A 15,723-nucleotide genomic window follows, 5' to 3' on the forward strand; every position below is an offset into this window, starting at 1 on the left:
GAAATAAAAAGGATGAAAAGACGGTGATCATTAGAAATAAAGCCCGGCTTGTTGTACAAGGATTTTGGCAATGTGAAGGTCTTGATTACGATGAAGTCTATGCACCGGTGGCCAAACTGAAAGCAATTCGCTTCTTTCTGGCATACGCCTCGTACATGAACTTCAAAGTGTATCAAATGGACGTGAAGACTGCTTTCTTATACGGAAAAGTAAAAGAAGAGATCTATGTCAGTCAACCTCCAGGTTTTGAGGATCCAACTCATCCTGATCATGTTTACCGCCTTGACAAAGCACTATATGGTCTTCACCAAGCACCTTGTGCATGGTATGCCACACTGGCTGATCATTTAGTAAAGAATGATTACAAGAGAGGAATCGTCGATCAAACACTCTTGTCAAGAAGGTCAACAGTGATTTGATTCTGGTTCAAGTATATGTCGATGACATTATCTTCGGGTCCACGAATGAGGATCTGTGCAAGGAGTTCTCTGAGGTTATGCAAAAGCGATTTGAGATGAGTTCCTTAGGGGAGATGACTTTCTTCCTGGGCTTACAAGTTGAGGAAAAGAAGGACAGGACTTTGATTCACCAAGAAAAGTACGTTCAAAACATTGTTCAGAAATTTGGTTTCAAGGACTCATCATCATTCATGACACCAATCGCAACACGACCTGTTCTAGCTCCTGATCCATTGGGAAAACCAGTCGATCAACACCTTTACAGGTCAATGATTGGTTCCCTGATGTATCTCACTGCAAGCAGACCAGACATCATGTTCCTTGTCTGTCAGTGTGCCAGATATCAGTCAGACTCGAGAGAATCCCACATGATGGCTGTTAAGCGTATTTTCAGATACTTGAAGGGTAGATCACGTTTGGGTCTTTGGTATCCAAAGGAATCTCCCTTGGAACTTCATGCTTACACCAACAGTGATTATGGGGGATGCAACTTGGACAGAAAGTCTATATCTGGTGGATGTCAATTCCTGGGAGATCGGTTGATCTCATGGCAGTGCAAGAAACAAGTCACCGTGTCCACCTCCACTGCAGAAGCCGAGTACATTGCTGCATCCAGCTGCTGCTCTCTATGGATCCAGCATCAACTGCTGGATTATGGTTTGAATTTCTATGGATCAAAGATCAAATGTGATAATGAGGCGGCCGTTGCAATTATTAAAAACCCGGTCCAGCACTCAAAGACTAAGCACATTGACATCCGAATACACTTTATTCGTGATTGTTATGATCGTAAGCTGGTCGACATAAAAAGGGTCTATACTGACTATAACTTTGCAGATCTCTTTGCTAAAGCGTTCAGTCGTGCCCGATTTTTGTTTCTCGTTGAGTCATTGGGCATGATTTCTTTTGAGTAAATCTTATCTTTTGGGTTTTTAAAACTGTACATATTTTTTAAATATGTCACACTTTTAGAGGGAGAAAATGAGTTAACTTTAACTCAACAAAAAGATTTTAAATTTACTTTTAGAAAAACAAAAATCAAGTCACTTGACTTAAAAAAAGATTTTAATTTTTTATATAATATTAATTTCTTCCTTACTCCTATTTAAGAAAAACTTAAGAAAATTCAAAAAGTGGTGTCCCGCTTAGAGGGAGCTCCTTCGTAGAGGGTGTCGGTTATTTTAAAATTTTCAATTAAGAATTAGATCCGGCCCTTTGGAAAGTGATAGTACATTGGTTTGTAATGATTCTAGCGCGTTAAAAGAATAGAACAAAAGGCTACAAGGTCATTCATAGATGTGTAGGTAGGCTTGACAAACAAGTAAGTGTCGGATGATATAAACCTAAATTCCTGCTGGTACTAGTGGATATACAATTATGAAGCGGTTGCATGATTCCGTAAAGTCATATTCATGAAGGAAAAAATGTAACTATACATATCATACTCAAGCCTCTCTTTACCTAATCACAGTAGTCTTATGAAAGTCAGTGTAAATTTTTATTTTCATTGAGGCAAGAAAACAGTCAAGTAAAAAGTCAAGAAAAGCAAGAAAAAGAAAACAAAAGAGTCAGAAAAACAAAAGAAAAAGAGTCAGAAAAGGAGTCAGTCCTAGGAATTTTAATTTCTGCTTTATTTCTTCATTTATTTTCGACTCAAGCCTTGGACTTTCTACGTTTGTAGTCATACAAGATCTGATTGTTAAGGCCCTGAGTCTTTTGCTTTGTTTTATTTTGTTTCTTTTGTTCAAGCCTTGGACTTTCTCTGCGCGATAATATGGTATTATCCGACCTGATTGTTATGGCCTGAACTTCTGCTTTATTTTAATCTTTCTAGCATCGAGTCAAGTGTGCAAAGCACAAAGTGTCATGTGTACAGTGTACAATAAGTCAAGTTTGTTAATAAGAGTACTGTGATCAACTAAGAAAGGTTTAAGTCAAGTTGAGGTGATATGTTAACACAAAGTAGGCCCGAGATATGATGGAATCAGTAACATGTCTGATTAAGTGGGAACCACATAAGCACCGTACCTAATTGTAATTCAAATGTATCATGGCATTAAAACACTTGTGAAGTTAAAAGGAAGGACAATACCTACAATCAATGATGAACTTGTATCACAATAATTTCAAAATGGAAACGCGATCTAGGGCTGTGCAAATCAATATGATTTCATGTCGTGATCGTTCTTTGTAAATTAACTAAAGAAAAAAACTATGTAAATTAATTCTATATTATTGTTTTTAAATTTAAAATGTTTTTAAATTTTCTTTACTTTAAATTTATCTTGTTTTGTTTTCTAAAATATTAAGTATCTGTATAGTTTAATATTCTAAGTTTATTTTTAATTTAATTTAATTTAATTTTATTTTTATTTCTATTTTTGTTTTTATTTCTATTTAATTTTAATTTTAATTTTATTTTTGCCTTATTTTAATGTTTTTTTGTTTTGTTTTGACAAAAGAGATCGATCGTACAAAGCTTAACAAGTAACGGACCGACAAAAGAAAAACCTTATAAATAATCAAGTGTGTGGATTTGGTGGGTAAATGTTTTTCGGGTTTGAAAATGCAAATTATTTTAAAGACCGAGGACTGAGAGTGTAGTTTCGGTGAATACTCGCGATGTTTTGACCTTATCGCGAGATAGGCTGACCCTATATATAAGGGAAACCTAAAATATCTTTCACTATTCACCAAACACTTTCATCTTTTACTCTCTCCTCTCTCACATCTTCAAGAAATCAAACCCTGAAATCTCTTCATTTTTCAAAGAATCCAGCCATCATAATCACAAACATGCCGTTGAATCCTGAGTATCCACCCTCGGTATAACATCAGAACAACTTCAATCCTTTCATCTTTATGTTTCTAGGCTCACAGAGATCGAGGCGGCGGTTCTTATGAACGTCGGCTAGATCTGAGTATAAATCTTCATAATTTGGGTGGCTATCATGTTCAGATTCTGTTTTTTATACTTTAGATCTTGTTTATCATCATTATTAATTAGTACTTAGGATTGATATGTGAATTTTGTAGATGTAAGTTTTTGTTCAGATGTTCTAAGGATAATATGACAAAGTAAACAAAGGAGGTTCAGGCTCAGACTTTCCAGAAACTTAATTCGCACCTAGACGACCATGTGAAAAGAAAAGGGGGATCAAAAGGGGCTAAGTACAAGTTTTTGCATGGATAGGTTTTTCGCTTCGCTTGGTGATGCGAAGCGAAACATATTTCTGTTCTGCTTCGCTTGACCTCATGCGAAGCGAAACATATGTCTGTTTCGCTTCGCTTGACCTCATGCGAAGCGAAATGTGTCTCTGTTTCGCTTCACCTCATGCGAAGCGAATGGATTGTCTGTTTCGATTCGCATGACTCCATGCGAAGTGAAATAAGACCACATGCGAAAAACCAACACTTAGCAGAATTTTCAGAATCTTATACCTGAAGCTACTGGACTGTTTTTGAACCAATGAACTGTTTGGACTGTTTTGGACTTAATCTTTATACATTGTAGACTAATTTCCTTTTGAACATACTAAAACTAACTTATAACCTTGTTAAAACTAAAATGTATATAATTTTTTTAAAATTATAATATGTAAATACTTAATGCTTATGTATACATCTTATTTATTTTGTTTATTTCTCAATGATGATTCTCATGATCTCTTGGTTTAACTTTTAGGGTTATAATAATTTTTGTGCTATTGGGCTGCCAAAGGCAAAGGCAGACAAAGTATTTACCTCCATGGTCAAGGGACTCAAGCAATCACCCCTTGCCTATGCTATCACCGCCAACCCAGCTGTGTACTATAAATAGGTCTTGGACGTCTGGGCATTTGCCAAGATTGCTAATGATTCTCTATCCTTCACAACAACCGTGGCAAGAAAGGAGTTGACAATTACAGAAGCAGACATTAGACGGGTGTTAAAGATTGCTGACCAGCCAGATTATACGAATGAAAGGAGAAACAAGAAGAAGTTGGTTGGATTTGTTGAACAAATGGGATACGACACGGAATGGAGGAGCCTCGAAAAGAGTCATCTTCCACCATACTAGAGGTTTTTATTCCACATAGTCACCCATTGTCTGACTGATATTCGTGGAGGATTCGATAGTATGAGTTCAGACTGGGTTCGTATTATATCTGCATTGACTAACAGATCAAAGGATATTCTTATGCATGCTGGGAAACATCAAGAGTGGTGCTACATGGCTCATGTACCCGAGATTCGTGCAGCTGCTTTTAGACGATTTAATTCCAGATGTTCCACGACCGGGGACCAAAAAGGCCAAGGACAAGAAGTCACTTCCTGAGCCGTACCATATGAATGAGATTAAAACTTTGGTTTTCAGTGTGTTGCTGAGCACCAAGGGAAGGGGTCATCAGTATGTGGGACCAAGGCCGGGTCCTAAGTTTGGTTTATTTGAGGAGACAGAGCCTGCTGGGGAAGAGGCGTCTGCTGAGGGTGAAGATGATGATGAACCCGAAGTTGAAGGTGAACAAGATTCCAGTGATGAGCCGGCGAGGACCGAACAAAGGCCAAGCATGACTTGAAGAGAAAAGTGGCTGAAAAGGGCAAAGTGATAGAACTTGAGGAGGAAGAAGAAGACCAGCCGTCCCTAGCCGCCCCTGAAGCGCTTGAGGAAACTTGGGGACTCCCAGAAGTCAACCAAGTTTCTTGTCAAGTCTCCTTCACAAGACAAACCATCCGACCAACCAAAAATCACCAAAGAAGCCCTGGCCCAAACCCTGAAAACACTAGACGTAACCAAGATACAAATCCCTACCTACAAGCCAACAAAAACCAGAAAGAAAACCAAAGCCAAGAAAACCAAAACCCTACTCCATGACTCACCAGAATCCTCACCTGAACCCTCACCAACAGACCAACCAATTTTGACATTCCTACCCCAAATACCTTCCTTACCACACTAACCACCACAACAACAAACCCAACCCGAACTTCTCAAGTCTCAACACCACCTACCCAACCAACCTCATCCATATTCACCTCATCAGTTTTCAGCTCACCAATACAAACAACTAGCCTATGGAGCAAAACCGTTATAACGTCCCCAACCCAAACCGTCACACCATCTACAACACAACCAACACCACCCACCACTATAACTTCACCAATCCTTACCCAAGCCATCACCCTACCTTTGCCAACAACCTCACCACCCATAACTACCACCACCCCACCTTTCACCATTATCTCACCTAAACCAATTTCTCGAGGGATGTCTTCGACACCTCCAGTATACGTCGATCCTATCCTCGATAAGATCGTCTCACTGGAGGAATCCAATGCTAAGAGGGTGGAAAGAGAAATTGCGCTCCTCAAGTTCATTAAGGAAATGAAACAGAAAGCGTTGGAGGATGAGGAAGAAAAGACAGCTCTGAGGGAAAGGATAAGGGTGTTGGAAGAACAGAAGGAGGCAAGTGATGCTTTTGCTGAAAACACCTTCCACACCCGAATCCAGAATCTACAAGCGTTAATGAACCGTGAGGCCTCTGAAAACGCTAATCTGAGAGCAGATCACACAAGACTTGGAGATAGGCTGACTACACTTGAAAGAGACTTACCAAGTGCTAGTGCTCTCAGATCTAATGTAAACAAGAAGATCGAATATGCGACGAGAAGGTGGGATGTTGAAAAGGAAGCTACAAACTCAAGAGTTACTAATTTGGAAAATCAGCTTGCTTCCTCCGCCTCTCTCGATACACTCAGAGCAGAAATGGAGGCCATACAAGAAAAGATCAGGGAACAAGATCATCTGAATGAGCTACAGCTCAAGACGAATGAAGACATGGTGAGCAAGTACTAGGCGGCCTCAGACCTCATGGGCATTCAAGAAGATGAATTTCATGGTCTGGAGGATAGGCTTGACGCCGTGTTTGGGACTTGGAGAAGGTCTGGTGAGACTTCTCAAGTCGGTGGCTCACAGCCTACCGTAGGTCCTTCTGTGGCCGTGCGATGAGTTCAGGCTGTTGTGTCTGAAGGAGAGGCGACTGTTGGTCGGTTAGTATAACAGGGCAGCTAGTCTAGCGGTGTTGGTGGTGGATATGATGGTGACGATGATGGTGATGAAGAAGATGATGATGAGGAAGAAGGTGACGACGAAGATGAATTTCATGATAGCTTTGATGATGATGACGACGATGGTGGAGCATGTGGAGACGGAGGGGCCGGGGCAGCAGGAGGTGGAGGTGGAGATAACACTCAATCACCTCCACCAGCTCAACATGACGTTCAAGACCCTGCTGCTCATGACTCGGCTGGCAAAGTCAGGGAACACGACACACAGATTACTAACATGTATAAAGATTTATTTCCTGATGACTTTGCAAGTGCTATGGATGACTTTATCGAAATAGGAAAGAACTTGGAGAAACTTATTGATCAAAATACAGAGGCGAGGGTTGAAGACGATTACATCAATTACTCACAAAATCCCGACACTCCTCTTGCTCAAGTTCAGACTATAGAGACTCCTGCTGCTGATCCAGTCTCCACTCCAACTGATGACTTGACACAGGAACCACTAAAGAGAAAGAGAAAGAATCATATTGTGTCAAGTCGTGCATGCGCCCGTGATCTCATCTATCCTTACCACGATGATTCGCTGATTGTATATGTAAAGTATAATAAGGAGAACGCGTGTTGGGCGATTAGGCGATATAGTGGTGATTTAATTTATCTCAACCATCATGAGCTGAAGTCACTACCAAAGCTTGACCTCAATTATCTTCGAAAAGATCTAGGTCATGGTGCGATTGGGAGCACTCTGGATAGTTAGATCCCAGATTATCTTCATCGACAGTCGAAGGTCGATTACAAGGAGTTTGAGCCAAATAAGGGTCGGAAGTACAAGAACCCAAGAGAAATAGACCCAGCCACCGGAGAGCCACGAACCATGTGGAGATACAGGGCACCAAAGAATTGTCATATCATTTACCATGGAGAGCCCTTTGTTCCCAACATCCTCCGAGACTTCACAGGCTGGGAATTTGACAACACAACAGGGGAGGCCTGTAAGACCCCGAATCCCGGGAATCCTACAGTTGGTAATTACATCCATAATTTCACAAAAATTTAAAACCCAACAATTCTTTGTATTTAAAACCAGTTCAGAGTAAATAACAGCAGAAAAGTTTAAGTATTAAAAATCCCAAAACACAGGTACAGGTGTCCAAAATCAAATGTAAATAAAATATTTGTTTTATTTGAATTCCTCGACCAGAAATGCCTTCAACCTTCTGAGTAGTCCCCAGCACGTCCAAGCGATAACCTCCAATCCTTAACCTGACAATTAATCTAACATACACACAAAGTCAGCTAGAGCTGAGTGATTTCAAGTTTTCATAAACAATATTTCATACTTTATTTCAAAATTATAGTTCTAAACAATAGAGAGGATAATAATAAAATAATTAACATAATTCACCAAATAATACATTCATCGTCGAACACACGTACATGGGCCTCTCCACCACGAGTCAAGACTCGAGTAATATATTTGACCCGGACGCGGTAAGACCTAAGCATGTGACACGAGCCTCTCCACCACAAGTCAAACCCGAGTAATATATTTGACTCAGGCACAGCTTACACATCCAAGCACGTGATACGAGCCTCTCCACCACGGGTACAACCCGAGTAATATATTTGACCCGATCACGGCTCAATATACAACGGGCGTCTTCACCACAGGATTTTAAAACCCGAGTAATATATTTGACCCGCCAAAATGATGATCACGCCACACAGGCCTCTCTACCACGGGATTTGAAAACCCGAGTAATATATTTGACCCGGCCGTGATCACCATGCACACACACATCAATAAGCCTACTCACATCATTCTTAGTCACGAGGAACTAAATGTCATCACACAACCGTAGGCTATAAGGTAACACATACTCATACATACATACATACCTCCATACATACATACATACATATATATATATATATATATATATATATATATATATATATATATCATCCCAAACATGAACTAAGTAAATAGGTCTACTCGTATTCAATTTCTACCAAGCCTGTTAACATCCTCGAGTCTAGACCATCAAGGATGTATGTAACCTTAAAGGATATAAGACCATAAACGAGTCTAAAATATCCTAAAGCGTAGCAAATAATTCAAATATAGCTTTCAAAATTCACAATCACGAGTAAGACCATGTAATGCCATTCAAACTATCGTAACGAGTAAAATCGTATAAAATTTGTATTTCGGTGTATATGCTAGCCCAAAACGTAAAAAGAGTAAAAAGGGCATCAGGAACTCACCTAACATAAGGCATGAAATCACCACAAGCTAGAGAACCTCAAATCCAATCCGCAAATTACAAGCCTGCTGAATTGCACACAAAGATTACTAACTAAACCGTACAGACTAGTTTATCCTACGAGGCGTCCTAACATAATTTGATGGACCCAAAGCCCCAACCATAATAATACCATTTACATCAGCCCCCGAGGCCATGTATTTACCAAAACCACCATTAGTTAATTCCAGGGACAAAGGATTTCCAAACTACACCCGAAAGTTGTTAATTGTATCGAATACGCGCGTTAACGAATTGTTTATGCACTTGGCAACCAACACAGCCCCATGTGGACCAAATTAAGTATAATTACCACCAACAAGTCCACACGACACTACGCAAGTTGAATGGGTCGGCAAATCGCTTGTACAACGCATAAACTACCAATTAAACGCGAATTTGCGTTGTACCGACCCGTTTGAGCAACCGACAACCAATTCAGCCCCATTAACTAAAAAAATAGTTTTTCATAGCCCTTAATTCATACCGAGGCTACACAATCTGAATTGGTTGTTAATTTTCTCAAACAACGCGCTAGACGCCACAATCAATAAACTAGACAACCGAAATCCTAGTTTTCACTTCATCAACAATTGACCAATCTAACGAATGCCAAAACTCATGATACTAAAGTATGATATACAAGACATACCTAGGAAGATGATAGAGCAAGAAATTCAATTCAAACAACCCCGAAAGGACCTCAATTGGTCAGCCACCGGTTAAGTCCTAAACCGAAAGAATTGATCAATGTCGAGTATAAAGAGCAGATTTTAGCATGCGAAGATGCATTTTATTACACAGGAAAACCATATAAATAAATTATGAAATATTTACCAGACTTTAATAAATGTCTTAGTCTTTTAAAAATATTTTTTTTATATTTTTCCAATGTACACAAAAATCATAAAAATTCCTCCAACACAGAAAGTTACGTTCAGCTATTTCAGCGCGCAGCAAAAGTGTTTTATTTTTTTAAAAATCATTACCAAACTAAATTAAGCGATTCCAATTGGGTTGTACTCTTAACTAAAAATGTGAACTTTCAGAAGTGGAATCAACCAATTTGGACTTGTCAAAAAAGAGTTATGATGTCGGGAAGACAGACCAGAATCCATCACCCCGCATCAGCTTTGACACACGATCTTATAAAATCATAAAAACTATTCAATACTCGTCCAAAAATTACAAATTATACCTTTCTGGAAACTAGACTCAAAGTAGAACATCATGGAATCAAGAATCAATCAAAAAGAATCAATTCTCATCGAGTTACAGACCAAACAATACACGAGTACGAATCTGTCAGCAACTGTTATCAACAAAACTCAAACCCTAACATGTTTATGACATCTCTAGGGTTCAATAGAGGGTTTAATGGTGAAAAAGACATTACTTGATGTAGTACTAACCTAGAATTTGATGAATATCACAAGGAATTGGCTGGAATGATAGAAGAAAAACGTTGGTGGTGGTGTGAGGAAAACTACCGATCGCATAAAAGCAAGGGGAAGCAGCCAACTAAATTAGGTTTATGGATTTTTACACTTAGGCCCCTCTACAATGGAATTGTGATAACTTGAACCAAGATATGGATAAATGAACTTTTAAGAAGTACCAGGAAGCCCCTCAACTTGTAAAATCAAATCCCGTTCGACATACAAACTCTACAACGTGCATGCCGTTAAACGAAAATTAGTGGGTGCTACATTCAAATCTAACACTTTAAGTTATAAAAGGCAATGTTTTGAGCAAAAGTATGGATAAACGGACTTTTAAAACGTATTACAAGGCTCTAAATTAGGAAGATGAAACCCGGCTTTTAAACAAACATTTATAAACGATCGAGCCGATTGACGAAATTTACGGGTGTTACAAGGCCGTCATACACTGCAAAGATCTGCCTGAGATTCGTGTATTTGACGAGCATGAGCCAATGGGGTTGCATATAGAAGATATTAAGAAGTTCTACAATTCACCCTGGGAACCGTCGAGGACATCGGTCGTCAGAACATAGACCAGCCTTTCAACAAATTTGTTAGAAGAGTTGTTGAACTTCCACTACCTGAGGATGGCTGGCTAGATTATGACACCGACGGGTTACAATACTAAAGGCTTGAGGGAGATTGTTCGGTCCCTTTTGTATGTTTTAGTCTTTTATATTGGTTTGGTTATGTATTTGGGGCCGATTGGTCATTTTGTATGTATTGGGCCACGATCCATTGTAAAGAAGCCCATTGGGCCTTAATGAATATAATTCATGCTTCTCATGCATGCCACCCTATAAATAGGGAGCATGCCATGAGAGAAACAACATTTTGCAAAAATACCATCTCTCTAACATTCTCTTCTCTCGTCCTTCTCTCTCTCACTCAACTTTCTTTACCCGAACATAAACTCAAGATTCGAGACCTCTTGGTTGCTTAGTGTGATTTCCGCTAGCACTAAGTTAGGTTGATCCAAAGACGTTGTTAGATCCACCCGATAGGGACCTACAATGAGTCGACTACTTCCAAAGCTTTATCTTGCTTCCACAAATCCCAAACCTAACAACAATACTAATTATGATAAAGTTTGCTTGGTTGGTTGAATAATCAACAAAATGCATGTGATAAAAGTTAGTTATTTACTCACATGCCCGATCAAATTTAGTGATTTCTCCTTATAGAAACTGTTGTTTTTCCTACCACTTATTATTTCCATAATTAGAACTCCAAAGCTAAAAACATCAGACTTGACTAAAAAAAGACCTTCCATTGCATACTCCGGAGACATATAGCCACTACAATCATATTAATATGCCATCGTTAGATAAATGGAAACAAGTTAAACTTAAGTTGTGTTATAGAAATAAGAATTACACCTACTATGTTCCAACAACTCTATGTGTTTTATCTTCGTCCTCATCCGCTCCAAATATTTTCGCCAATCCAAAATCAAAAATTTTAGGGTGTAAATTTGTCACATCCCGCCTTCGGGCCTAGGCGTGTGACTCACAGTTGGTACCACTTTTATTAATTTATCAAAGTTTGCAGAGGAAAATGTTAATTTAAAATATTCATTTTCATAACAAAGGGTATTAAATACCCTTGATTGTTTTACAAAATTTACTTGTTTAAAAACAAGTTTAATATATGCATCATTACAAAATTAGCTGAGCCACCAGCTGCATTCTATGCCTAGTGATCTTCTATCTCCACTGGCATATCCATCTCTATACCTTACTCTTGGTTACCTGAAAACAGTTTGAAAATACGTCAGCTATATGCTGGTGAATACGCTGACTCAATAAATCATTTTCACAATTCGTAATGACACAACACCAAGAGTGTTCAACGACTCAGTGGGTCTCAATCCCGTCTCATCAGAAATAAACATACGCACAAACCACATAATCAGACTTCACTCGCCCTAGAGACAGTCACTTGCCTCATGGTCAGTATGTCTGTAGTGTGCCCACTACGGTACATATATGTAAGGATCAAAACACATGTGTATTTTAGCCTAAGTGTTTAGTACTACCTTATATCAAAACGTTTTAGAGGTTTTGAACCAACCCTCATGCAAATATTTCCATAACTCTTTTACATATGGATAACAATCCATAGTTTTAAAGAGTAAATATCTTTTCAAAAATACAATACATAGACGTATTCACGTCATAAAACATTTTACACTATAAAAAGATTTGGACGTATTCACCTTTTGTTGATTTCAAGATTTCTCACCAACAGATGTCTGATCTTTATCTCGGACCTATAGTACGAGAATAACATTATATAAATAATTAGATCTATGATCTTAAGTCTATTTGCATAACCTTTACCTTGATATTTATTTCATTTATAAAATATTTATATACTACGTTTCTTTATCATGAAGAAACATACATATATCCCATTTCTTCATTCATAAGAAATATCTTTATAATAAAGAATAATATTTTATTCATAACCTTATCTTATGTAAGCTACATTTCACTTATTAACTGATCAAGGTATAGACTATACCCTCAACTAGGGTCTAAGCCATGTATAATAAAATAATCGGGCAGAACCCCTACCTGGTATGGCTTGTCTATACGGAATACTAAAATTTTCCTGTGGGCAACACTCCTTCTTACACGTACTTCTAGACAATTAACGTGTCGGAAATTGTCAGCACTATGGCACGGTTTTCGAGGTAAAGTGTGTGTGATGTGATGGAGACTTCATCCCCATGGTTGCCTATTTATAGCCAGAATCTGTGCATCTTCGCGTACCGCGAAGGATTTTTCGCGATGCACGAAGGACAAATGTAGCCGCAGTTATTATTATATTCCTTCGCGTATCGCGAAGAATTCTTCGCGTATCGTGAAGTTGCTCAATAGCTTTGCCGAGTCAACCACTAGACTTGCCACGTGTCAGCACCGGATGAGGTTACTTCATGCTTCTTCGCGTATCGCGAAGGTGCTAAATTTTTATTTTCAGTCCCTGGTCTTTGGTAGCTTGTCATATCTTGATCATAGTTCAAAAATACTAAAGTGACCCTTATGCGGCTCGCGGCGATACGAGCGTGCGAAGTGCAAAGTGCGCTATCAAAACGCCACATTATGCCCATCGCCTGAGTCCGTGTCCGTACGCGTGCGCTTCGGGTGCTTCGGACCCTCCGCTAGGACTAGTGAGAGTGATTAGCCACATAAGAACATTACCATGAAAAACTCCTTCCTTATAAAGTGCTTTCATTTATTTCCCACTTTCCATGTGGGATGGAGTTTTTCCTTATTTTTTAACATAATATATTCTTGTTTCCTTTTTTCTCATTTGTTCCCATTAGTTATCTCATAAATATCTTTAGTCCTTTAACTTTATAAACTTGTAAAAACTTGAACCAAAATTTTGTGGGTGTTACATCCTCCCCACCTTGAAATGAATCCCGTCCTTAAGATTCGCTAGAACAAATGTGGATACTTCTTTCTCATTTCCGATTCTAACTCCCAAGTAAAATCTGGTTCTCTTCGGGAGTTCCATCTTATTTTGACTAATTTTAGCTTTTGACGTTTAAGTTTCTTTACTTGGAAATCTTCAACTTGTAGAGGTTGTTCTACAAATTTTAGATTTTCATTAATTTCAACATCCCTTAAAGGCATAGCTAAAGTTTCTTCAGCCAAACACTTGCGTAAATTATAAACGGTCCCACAAAACGATGACTTAGTTTTCCTTTCTTGCCGAATCATACAACACCTTTCTATGGTGAAACCTTTAACAAAACTTTATCGCCTACATGAAATTCCAACGGCTTACGGCGAACATCAGCATAATTCTTTTGTCGATCTCTTGCCGTCTTAAGTCATTCACAGATTTGCAATATCTTAGCTGTGGTTTCTTGGACTATATCCGGTCCAGTTATTTGATTATCTCCAGTTTCAGACCAACATACCAGCGTTCTACATTTTCGTCCATATAATGCTTCAAATGGTACAGCAGCCTGGATACTTGTGTGATAACTATTATTATACGAGAATTCCATCAAAGGAAGATGATCATCCCAACTTCCTCCTAGATCAATCACACAAGCTCGGAGCATATCTTCAAGTGTTTGAATTATTCTTTCACTCTGCCCATCAGTTTGAATCAGTTTGAGGATGATAAGCAGTGCTGAGATTCAATTGAGTTCCTAACGCTTGTTGGAAACTTTTCCAGAAATGAGAAGTAAATCTACTGTCTCGATCATATATGATAGATAATGGCACACCATGTAATGACACAATGTTGTTCACATATATTCGTGCCAGTCTATCCATAGAGTAAGATTCATTGATAGGTATGAAATGAGCAGACTTAGTTAACCTATCAATAATGACCCAAATAGCATTATGCTGACGGGTAGTCTTAGGGAGTTTCGTAATGAAATCCATTGTTATCATCTCCCATTTCCAAACAGGTAGTTCAGGTTGTTGAAGCAAACCTGAAGGTTTTGATGCTCAGCCTTGACTTGTAAACAAGTTAAACATTTGGCTACAAATAGAGAAATATCCTTCTTCATCCCGTTCCACCAGTAGTTAGGCTTAAGATTTTGATACATTTTATCACTACCGTGATGCATCATATACTTCGATCGATGAGCTTCACTCATAATCCTTTCACGTAATTCATCAACATTCGGTACCCAGATTCTGTTTCCAAGTCTGAGTATGTCATCATCTCCTTTGACTAAAGAGTCAATTGTAGCATTATGCTTTTCTTCGGAGATTTGGTTTTCTTCTATTGCTTTCTTTTGAGCATCCTTGACTTGTGCAATTAAATCTATTTGTAGTTTTAGTCTTAAGGCTCTAACCCTTTTGGGTTTTTCATGTTCTTTGCGACTCAACGCGTCAGCTACTACATTTGCTTTTCCTTCATGATAGATGATTGCACAATCATAGTCGTTTAAGGTTTTCATCCATCGTCTTTGGTGCATGTTAAGTTCCTTTTGATCAAATATGTGTTTTAAACTCTTATGATTAGTGTACACGATAAACTTAACTCCATGTAAATAGTGTCTCCATAACTTCAAGGTAAAAATTATGGCACCCAACTCTAGATCATGAGTTGTATAATTCTTTTCGTGTACTTTCAATTGTCGAGAAGCATAAGCTATTACTTTATGTCGTTGCATTAGTACACAACCCATACCCAAATGAGACACATCACTAAATACAACACAATCTACTGTTTGCCAAGCCAATATAGGTGCATTAGTAAGCTTTTGTTTAAGTAAGTCAAATGCTTCTTGTTGTTTGGTTCCCCATTCATACTTAACATTCTTTTGAGTTAAAGAGGTTAAGGGAACTGCTATACCGGAGAAATTCTCAATGAATCTTCTATAGTATTCGGCCAATCCTAAGAAACTTCGAACTTCAGTTGGCGATTTAGGAATTTCCCATTTAG

The 15,723-nt window shown here is 38.5% G+C and overlaps 1 pseudogene across 1 annotated transcript in view; it reads right to left on the reverse strand.

Annotated features, from left to right (window-relative positions):
* The window catches only part of LOC143578600 (G-type lectin S-receptor-like serine/threonine-protein kinase RKS1), a 37,489-nt pseudogene that overhangs the window by 6,752 nt on the left and 15,014 nt on the right, over positions 1–15,723 (reverse strand). Inside the window, exons 7-9 of the transcript XR_013143304.1 lie at positions 11,683–11,795; positions 11,450–11,597; positions 11,315–11,361 (exon numbers count right to left, since the gene is read on the reverse strand). The product of XR_013143304.1 is annotated as a G-type lectin S-receptor-like serine/threonine-protein kinase RKS1 (transcript). The remainder of the gene's footprint in view (positions 1–11,314; positions 11,362–11,449; positions 11,598–11,682; positions 11,796–15,723) is intronic.

Source organism: Bidens hawaiensis, unplaced genomic scaffold (assembly GCF_021521415.1).
Source record: "Bidens hawaiensis isolate Kalapana, Puna unplaced genomic scaffold, B.hawaiensis_p1.1 tig00001461_1, whole genome shotgun sequence".
Classification (NCBI taxonomy): Eukaryota; Viridiplantae; Streptophyta; class Magnoliopsida; order Asterales; family Asteraceae; genus Bidens; species Bidens hawaiensis.